This window comes from Lacerta agilis, chromosome 1, assembly GCF_009819535.1.
Source record: "Lacerta agilis isolate rLacAgi1 chromosome 1, rLacAgi1.pri, whole genome shotgun sequence".
Classification (NCBI taxonomy): Eukaryota; Metazoa; Chordata; class Lepidosauria; order Squamata; family Lacertidae; genus Lacerta; species Lacerta agilis.
The window spans coordinates 19471914-19480684 of NC_046312.1; positions in this window are offsets into that span (position 1 = coordinate 19471914).

Sequence of the window (8771 nt, forward strand, 5' to 3'; positions counted from 1 at the left end):
AAGATTTTAGAAGAGGCAGACATGTACTAGGGCTTCCAAGCAACATCTTAATCCATGGTTGGGGAGCCAATTTTCCTTCAGATATTTGCTGGACTACAACTCCCATATTTCCTGACCATTTTTCAGGACGATTCGGTCTGCTGGGAACTGGAGTCCTACAAATATCAGGACCCCTAACCCTCTCTTAGTCCATGTATACAACCACAGGGCTTCCCAAAGTGTGTGGTCCGGGAGTTTCATTCAGCTGGTCTGTGGAAGTGAAAGACGGAGGAGGCTTTTTTCTTCCATAGATAATAAACTTTGGCTTGCGGAGAAGAAGAAGAAGAAGAAGAAGAAGAAGAAGAAGAAGAAGAGGAGTTTGGATTTGATATCCCGCTTTATCACTACTCGAAGGAGTCTCAAAGCGGCTAACATTCTCCTTTCCCTTCCTCCCCCACAACAAACACTCTGTGAGGTGAGTGGGGCTGAGAGACTTCAAAGAAGTGTGACTAGCCCAAGGTCACCCAGCAGCTGCATGTGGAGGAGTGGAGACGCGAACCCGGTTCCCCAGATTACAAGTCTAGCGCTCTTAACAGATCCCAAGTTGGGGAAAGAGGCTGACAAGACACTTGAAAAAGAGCAGAGGGAAATTCAAAAAGCATACACAGCATATCACAATTCCTAAACAGGCAGAGAAATCGTTGAGTGGTCCACCAAGACCCTCCACAATTTTCAAATGGACTTGGGGCATGGAGATGTTTGGGAACCACTGCCCTTCTGTATCTAAGAATAAGATGTTTAACAAAAATAAACACAGACACACACACACACCTTGCCTACACCTTTCCCCTCACCTGTCTTCTGTTGTCTCCCATGGGTTGAATTGTAGATTGTAAGTTCCTTGGGGCAGAGGGCTTGTCCTCTTACACTTTGTAAAGTGCCATGCATGCTGGTACTGGCACTATACAAATAAAAATATTGGGAAGAATTGCATATTTTAATTACTTAAGCCACAGCATCCTTAAGAAGCTCTCGCCAGCCTCTCCAGGGATGATCAGTGGGACATGGGTGGAGCAAGGCTGTGGAGTTGCGCGATTCGTCCGGCACTTATGCATGTTTATGGTGAACATCTGTGGCACGGGTGCCTCGTGTGTCTGTGGGGAGGAAGGCAGGAAGGCCAAAAGGAGGCAGAGCCATAGCCAGTGATAGGTGGAGCCACCAAATTCTGCTTTGGTCCCCATCCATCCCTGGTGAATTCTGCAAAGGCAACCCTAAGAAGGTGTCAGAAGCTGACAGCCAGTGGACAGGTTTTCAGTAAGGAGGTAGTCAGGTTGGGGCTGCCTGAGGACAGACTGAACATGGCAGGGCAGTGCCCTGTTTGCCTTGCTGGGCCAGCTTCCCCTGCATGGAGGCCGCCTGAATGAGTGAGAACCTGGAAACTCAGCGTTCTCACTTTGTGCTGGGAAGAAGTTTGCTGCAAATACACCAAGGGAACCGTGAAAGAAGAGTGACGTGAAACTGGGCCAAAGGCACAGCCCCACTGTATATGTGTCCCCACTTCCTATGTTTCCATGAATGTTCCTGAAGAGGGCTGGTACCTTGCTCCAATTTAGCCATCAATTCATCATTTTAAAAAAATATTGAAAGGCGTTTATAAACAATGACAACTTGGTCTTTTGATTCAACTTTTCGTTGTATGGAAGTGACACTTATTGGGTCAATCGTTAAGGAAAGGGTTCCTGCAATTTCTCCTTCTCACAGGGGGAAAGTTGCTTCTTAAGAGGAATTCCCAGCTTTTGTCATCCCTTATGATCTCCGTACCCCACAAGCTCTGCATTGGCATGCTTCAGTTCCGGTCTGATTGACAGGACTGGAAGACCCCCGCAGGCCAAATCTGGCTCATAGCAGCTGGTCTATTAATTTCCATCCCAACATTTGATACATTACAGACTTGCCGCCAAAAATCTGTCCAGCGACACCAAATTTAATATGTCTGTTTCAGACACCCTCCCCATGTCCGTGCATCCTCTCTCAACAACAATAGACTTTTTTCTTCCCCTCCATCCCACCCCAATCTAGCCTCCCATTTCCCACAAAACAGCCTCACCGTTTTCAGCATTCTATTCCATAGAACCAGCTAGTGTTCATTAACCTTCCATGGCATCACAGCAGCCCAGCAAATAGCCAAAGGTGCTCAGAATTTGTTTTCATGGTCAAGGCTAAATGACATGTTTATGGAGGTGGTATGTTTTTAATGCTTCCGTGTGTAAAATAAATCTACATTTTAAAAACTAGCATACCTGTGAGAGTCTCCCTGGCAGTCTAGCTTTTGATGTTGGCAGGGGACTTTTAATGGGAGGCAGCATCTTAATAATTGGTCCACCATCTGCTTTCTCAACTGGTGCACTCTAGAAAGGGCAATTTTCATGCGGCATTCTTGTAATGATGCTGCTGGAAAGACTTGGTGAAAAAGCTTCATCCTATTGTTAAGATTCAGATCACCAACGCAGAACAGTTTATTTTTAAAAAATCCAACTATTATACCAGCCATTAGGTTCCTTTACAAGCTAGCCTATTATCATGTCCTCCTCACCACGTCCTTCTAATTAACGGTGTGATAAAATTGCTTATTTCCTGCTAGGTCTAGGTGAAAGCAGTCTGTGTGTGCTGTACTACTTCAGCAACAATCCCTTACGTAGAAAAACAAGAACAAACTTAGTTGATCTTACCAATCCCTTACGTAGGAAAACAAGAACAAACTTAGTTGGTCTTACCAAGAACAAACTTAGTTGGTCTCTAAGGTGCTACTGGAAGGAATTTCACCTGCCTTCTCCCTCACATTCTAATCTTGAAAACATATCCTGTCTGTGTGGAGCAAAAGTCTACTCTATCCCCACAATCAAGTAGTAAGGTTACTGTTTCGTTATGCTGTCTTGTGACATCTGTGACTTAAACCAAACTGAAATACCCAAATGAACAAACATCTTGGGAGCTGTGCAAGAGAAACTCCCTCCCTTTACAGTGTTACAAGCCACGCCAACTTTTGCCAAGCATTGCCCAAGATTCCAGGGGTTTTGGCCCTCTTCCACGGTCTGTGTTCCTTTGGGGAAATGAAGGTGCGGCAGAAAGGTTAGTGACTTTTAAGATATGTGGTTTATTCACATATATGCAAACTGAGTGTAGGTGGGGGGGGGAGTGCTGACGTTGCTGGCAAACAGAGGCACCCCTGCCCTCTCTCTCTACCTGCCAAGATGGTTCTGACCTTTGTTGTTCTTTCTTGTTCTCAGCAAACCCCTCTGGCAAGCAACTCCTCCCCTGCTATCCCAAGCCTAGTTTTTTAGAGCCACATTTTTCCTGCAGCACAGTCTGCCAGGGTCCAAGGATTTCTCTGTGATGTCGGTCATCAACACCTTTTGTCATGCGAATGTCTCTATCCCAGGTGAGGCCCTATTTTGAAAAAGAAGCTTGGCCTGTATTCTGCAATGGCCTGGAACCTTCTCTTCAATATTCCAAATATTAGCTAGATCCTGACATTCATTCATTTATTGGGGTTTTTGGGGGGGGATCCTCCCCACAAATTTATAACAATACAGACTGTACAGTGGGATTCATGCTTAGAGCGAGGAGGAAAATTGTGCCACTGGCTCTACTTGCGTTTCCCAAATTTCAATCTCCAGCTGTTTTTGGACTAAAACTCCCATCATCCCTAGCTAGCAAGACCAGTGGTTAGGAATGATGGGAATTGTAGTCCAAAAGCAGCTGGAGACCCAAGTTTAGGAATCACTGCTCTACCCCCATATGCAGCCCTGGATTTAGGGAGGTGCAAGCTGTGCCCCCGCACAGGGCACCGAGCCGAGGGGGCACAAAATTGAGAAGATCCATACTTGAAAATATTCCTTTGGGGGCACCAAATTTTGGGCTCACACAGGGCACCGTATTACGAAAGATGACCAAAGCCTGCCCCTGCCCCTGTCAGATGGCTGGCTCAGTCCTGCCACTAACAGGTAGACATCGGAAGAGGAACCTTCCAAGTGAGCAGCTGATTATGCCTAGGTGTAAGATGTCTGCCTTGCATGCAAAAGATCCTGGGTTCAATTCTTAACATCTTCAAGTTGGACTGGGGGAAAACCTTGCCTGAAACCCTGCAGAGCCTTCGGCAGTCAGTGTAGACTAGGGGTAGCCAACAAAAGGGCATCAAGATCTTGTTGGACACTCAACCTCCATCACTCTTGACCAGGAGGGCAGGCACCCCATTGGCTGCCCCAATGTAGAGGATACTCAACTAGATGGAACAATGGTTTGACTCAGCCTAAAACAGCATCCTGCGCTCCTAATTCTGCAGGCATCTCCGTCACGTGGAGTCTGTCTCATCTGTGATGCATACCTGTCCAAGCTAAATGTGCAGACATTGGGCAAAGGAAGGATTGACTGACCACGCAATATGAAGGGTTTGGAGTCAGCAGCATTGCTGTGTGAGTCAGAGCAGGGTATACTGGGCTAGATTGTCTCACCTGCTTTTAAGGCAGCTTGCTACGTTCCTTACCTTCTGCACACAAAGTTGTCCTGTCATTGATTCCTCGTAGACATTAGATGCCCTTTCTTTTTACCGGTATTTTATTTCCCTCTACAATCAGCCCACGCTAACAAGAGGCACGGCACGTTCTTTCAGGGGATAAGGTGCCCGCTGTATTTGGTTAATGTTCTGCGACCTTTTAATCTTTTACAGACTTCTTGATGCAGCTCAATGCTAGAACTGATTTTACTCTTCTTTTTCGGGAAGGAGTTCCTGAAGCGGACATCTAGGGCCCGTAAATTAAGGCTGGCCTTGTAAAAACCAACGTTACAAAGTGGGAGGCACTGACCTTTTGCAAAAGCGACAGGAGAATGAGAGAAGGACAACAAGAACAAGATATACAAAAAGCAACCGGCGTTACACTCAGAACTCAGCGTCACTGCCAAATTGAGCCTGCAAGCCAGAACAAGCCCAATTAAAATTAATGAACCAAAGAGCCTGTACCTTAGGGAGAGCCTTCTCTCTTCCACGTTTGAGATATAAGTCCACACATCTCCAATCATTTTACATAATTAAAAATTCCCAGTTTGCAGATGGTAATCATGCGGTCTTCAGAGGCCTTTAGTGTGGCCAACGGGGGTGTCCTACCTCCAATTTCCCCACCTCTGTTGGGTGAGCTGGGAGGGAGTGTGGTTGAGATCTTGGCTGTGACCTGGAAGACCTGCTCTCTGCCTTGCTGGCCTTTCCCACCTGACCTGAGAGGGCAGCCTCTGGACTGACTCCAGCTACAAAAGCTGAGGCTGCTGAACAGACTCTTGGGCTAGGGGCAATGTTTAAGGGAGGGGGTTGTTGTTGCCATTATTGCCATTTTTGTATTTTTATTTTAGATCTTATTATGATTTATGTGGTAATGGTTCAATTTGGTTGTGTACTTTTGACGTTTTATTTATTGTTTATGACTACTTTTACTATTCCTTCCAGTAGCACCTTAGAGACCAACTAAGTTTGTTCTTGGTATACTTTCGTCTGCATGCACACGAAAGCTCATACCAAGAACAAACTTAGTTGGTCTCTAAGGTGCTACTGGAAGGAATTTTTTATTTTATTTTGTTTTGACTATGGCAGACCAACACGGCTACCTACCTGTAACTGGTACTTTTACTATGTTTGTAATTATGTGATTTTGTTCCCTTCATGTTGTAAGCTGCCTTCAGCATGGATTTAACTAAGGAAAGGTGGCATAGAAATAAATTTAGGCATTTGATGATGGAGTGAAGAGTCATGTCCATAAAAATGAACACTCCACTCCTCATAAGTGTATGTGGAGAGAGCAGGGGCGTAGCAAGGGAGGGGCGGAGGGGGCAGGGGGCCCCGGGCAGCGCCCCTGCTGGGGGTGAAACATCGGGGGGCGGCCCCGCCTCCTGGCCTTTTTTTTTACTATTTTTTTTTTTAAAAAATTCTTTTTAGACTATTTTCGGCACTGCCGAGGTGGGGCCTCAGGGGCGGCCAGCGAGGAGGGGTGTCACCTCCCCCCCTCGCTGGCTGCCCATGCGGCTCCGCCCCAGCAGCGCCGAAAATAGCCCCCCCTTCCAGCGGCGGAGCTCGACATGGAGGCAAGGGGCGGGCCAGCGAGGTGGGGTGCCACCCCCTCCTTGCTGGCCCGCCCCTTGCCTCTTTGCCGAGCTCCGCTGCTGGCTGGCTTGCGGAGCCGGGGCATGGAGAGGGGCAGGCCAGCGAGGAGGGACACCCTCTCCCTGCCCTGACATGTGCTCCACCAAGGGAGTCCGAGCGGCGGATTCGGGAGTCTTTGCAGCCTGAGCAGCCGCTGCCCGAAGTGGTGCCACGCCGGGTGGAGGCTTCGGGAGTCTCCGGAATCTGCCGCCCGGCACCCCCGGGACGGGGCGTTGCGTGCGTCATGATGTCATGACGCACGCACGCACCGCAATGCCCCACCCCCCAGGGGTGCCTCTTGGCTTCCCGCCCCCGGCAGCCAAGGGGCTAAGAACGCCCCTGGGAGAGAGAGAGAGAAAGAACGAAATAGAGAAAGAGAAAATAGCCTAGGCCCCAACCACCCCTGGTTCTAGTCATGCGTACTGAGTGCTTGCTTGCTTGATTGATTGAAGTTTGATTGACTGACATGAAGTTGCTATAATAAGTGCCATACTTTTAACATGGGGGGGGGTGCAGGGTCTGCATACCCTTGAGTACCCCCAGAAAAAGCACAGCCTGGTGATAAGCCTCCATTGGGGAAATAATGAGTCCACACTTATTATTTATTATTATTATTAGTAGTAGTAGTATTAAATTAAATGTGCATACCACCCTTCATCTGTAGATCCGTAGATCCCAGGGTAGCTCACAAGATGAAAACAAAACACATAACAAAAACAACAAGAAAAAGCCAAACCAATAACCCACTCCCTCATACAACACATTTTAAAGGGTATAGGATGTTAATCAGCCAAAGGACTGGTTGAAGAGGAATTTTTTTGCCTGGTGCCTAAAGTATTATTAGATTTTGTAAGCAGGGGTGAACGAAGGCATTGTGACACCCGGGGCAGGGCGTCGCTATGTAAGGCGCATGTGTGGTGTCACTACGTACAATGCATGCGCCGTACGTAGCGACACCGCACATGCACTGTACATAGCGGTTTGCCGCCGGCGCCGTGATCCTCTGCTCGCAGCTGCAGCTGCAAACGGATTATCCTCCACATGTGGCTGCGGCGGCTGCAGATGCAAACAAAGGATTCTCTACATGTGGCTGTAGCAGCGACGGAGGGATCCCACCGCTGTCCATACGGCGCTCGAGCAGCGCCAGTGGCAAACCGCTATGTTCAGCGCATGTGCAGCATCATTACGTACAGTGCATGCGTGCGACGCCACATATGCGCTGTACATAGCGGGTTGCCGCCGGCGCCTGGATCCTCTGCTTGCAGCTGCAGCTGCAAACGGATTATCCTCCACATGTGGCTGCGGCAGCACGATGGCTGCTCATGCCGCCGCAGGGTGCCTTCTTGTCACCCCCCCCCCCAGACATGGCACATGGGGCGGAAACCCCCCCCCCCCGCACATCCGTTGCGATGCCACTGTCTGTAAGAAGCACAGAGGTTTTTCACCCCTATAGTTTTCTAACACGATCCCTGCTGTAATAGTGAATTTATCTGTTTTGAACTAAATTGCTTTTCAGGTTGAGAAACGTGCCCTGAGTTTTGGCAAAGCCTACCATATCCAACCCTCCAACACCTTGAAGGCAAAAACCAGGTACAGTGGTACCTTGGTTCTCGAACAGCTTAGTTGTTGAACAAATCGGCTCCTGAATGCCGAGAACACGGAAGTAAGTGTTCCGGTTTTTGAATGTTTTTCGGAAGCCGAATGTCCAACGCAGCTTCTGCTTGAGTGCCGGAAACTCCTGCAGCTGATTGGAAGCCGCGTCTTGGTTTTCAAATGGTTTGGGGAGTCAAACGGACTCCTAGAACGGATTAAGTTCAAGAACCAAGGTACCACTGTATAGCGGAAAATTTAAATGGTAGTTAAGAGTCAGCAACCATGTGCTGCTGATGTCACCCACTCTCACTTGGTTAAAGCACCGGGATGGAGGAGGTAGTATCTGTCCAGGGCCTCTTCAAACCCTCTTCCTTCTGCAATAAGGCAGAAAACAGGAGGAGGAATAGAGGAGCACCCTTAAAGAATCCTCATCTCCCTATCATGTCTTTTATCATGGGTCTATAAATCCTCCAGGTTGGCCTTTATCTGAACTTCCTGCACATCATGATAAACCACCTCCTTTGATGGTAGCCTGCAAAGCACTTGCATGGGTTAGTCTTGGGGTTTGTGTGAGTTCCCCCACTCTTCCCACCTTGCTGCTGTATTTTACTTTAAAAATACACTGAAGAATGCAAAATCTGCCTGACCTAAGCAGATGCACGGCCTCACATGTTCTGACCAACTCCCACGGCGTACAGCAGAACAGCTGCGCCCCTTCCTTCAGTCTCCTCACAGGACATAATTCTTCTTCCAGCCACAGAGAGCAGAACGATGCCCCTGGAATGAACCAGAGATACTTTACAGCTTTAGCGATTAGTACCCGAGAACTGCTGAAGAAGCGGGTGTAATTTCGGAAACGGACGAAGAATGGCTTTGGCAGTCCCACTTGGGTACAGCTCAAAGTGCTAGATGAATGCAAAGAAAAAGAAAATGTCTTCTAGCATCTTACCTGCAAACAGAACGGTTGGTACATCTGTGGCTCAGATGCAGGGAAATGGGGACACAGAGGCTCCTT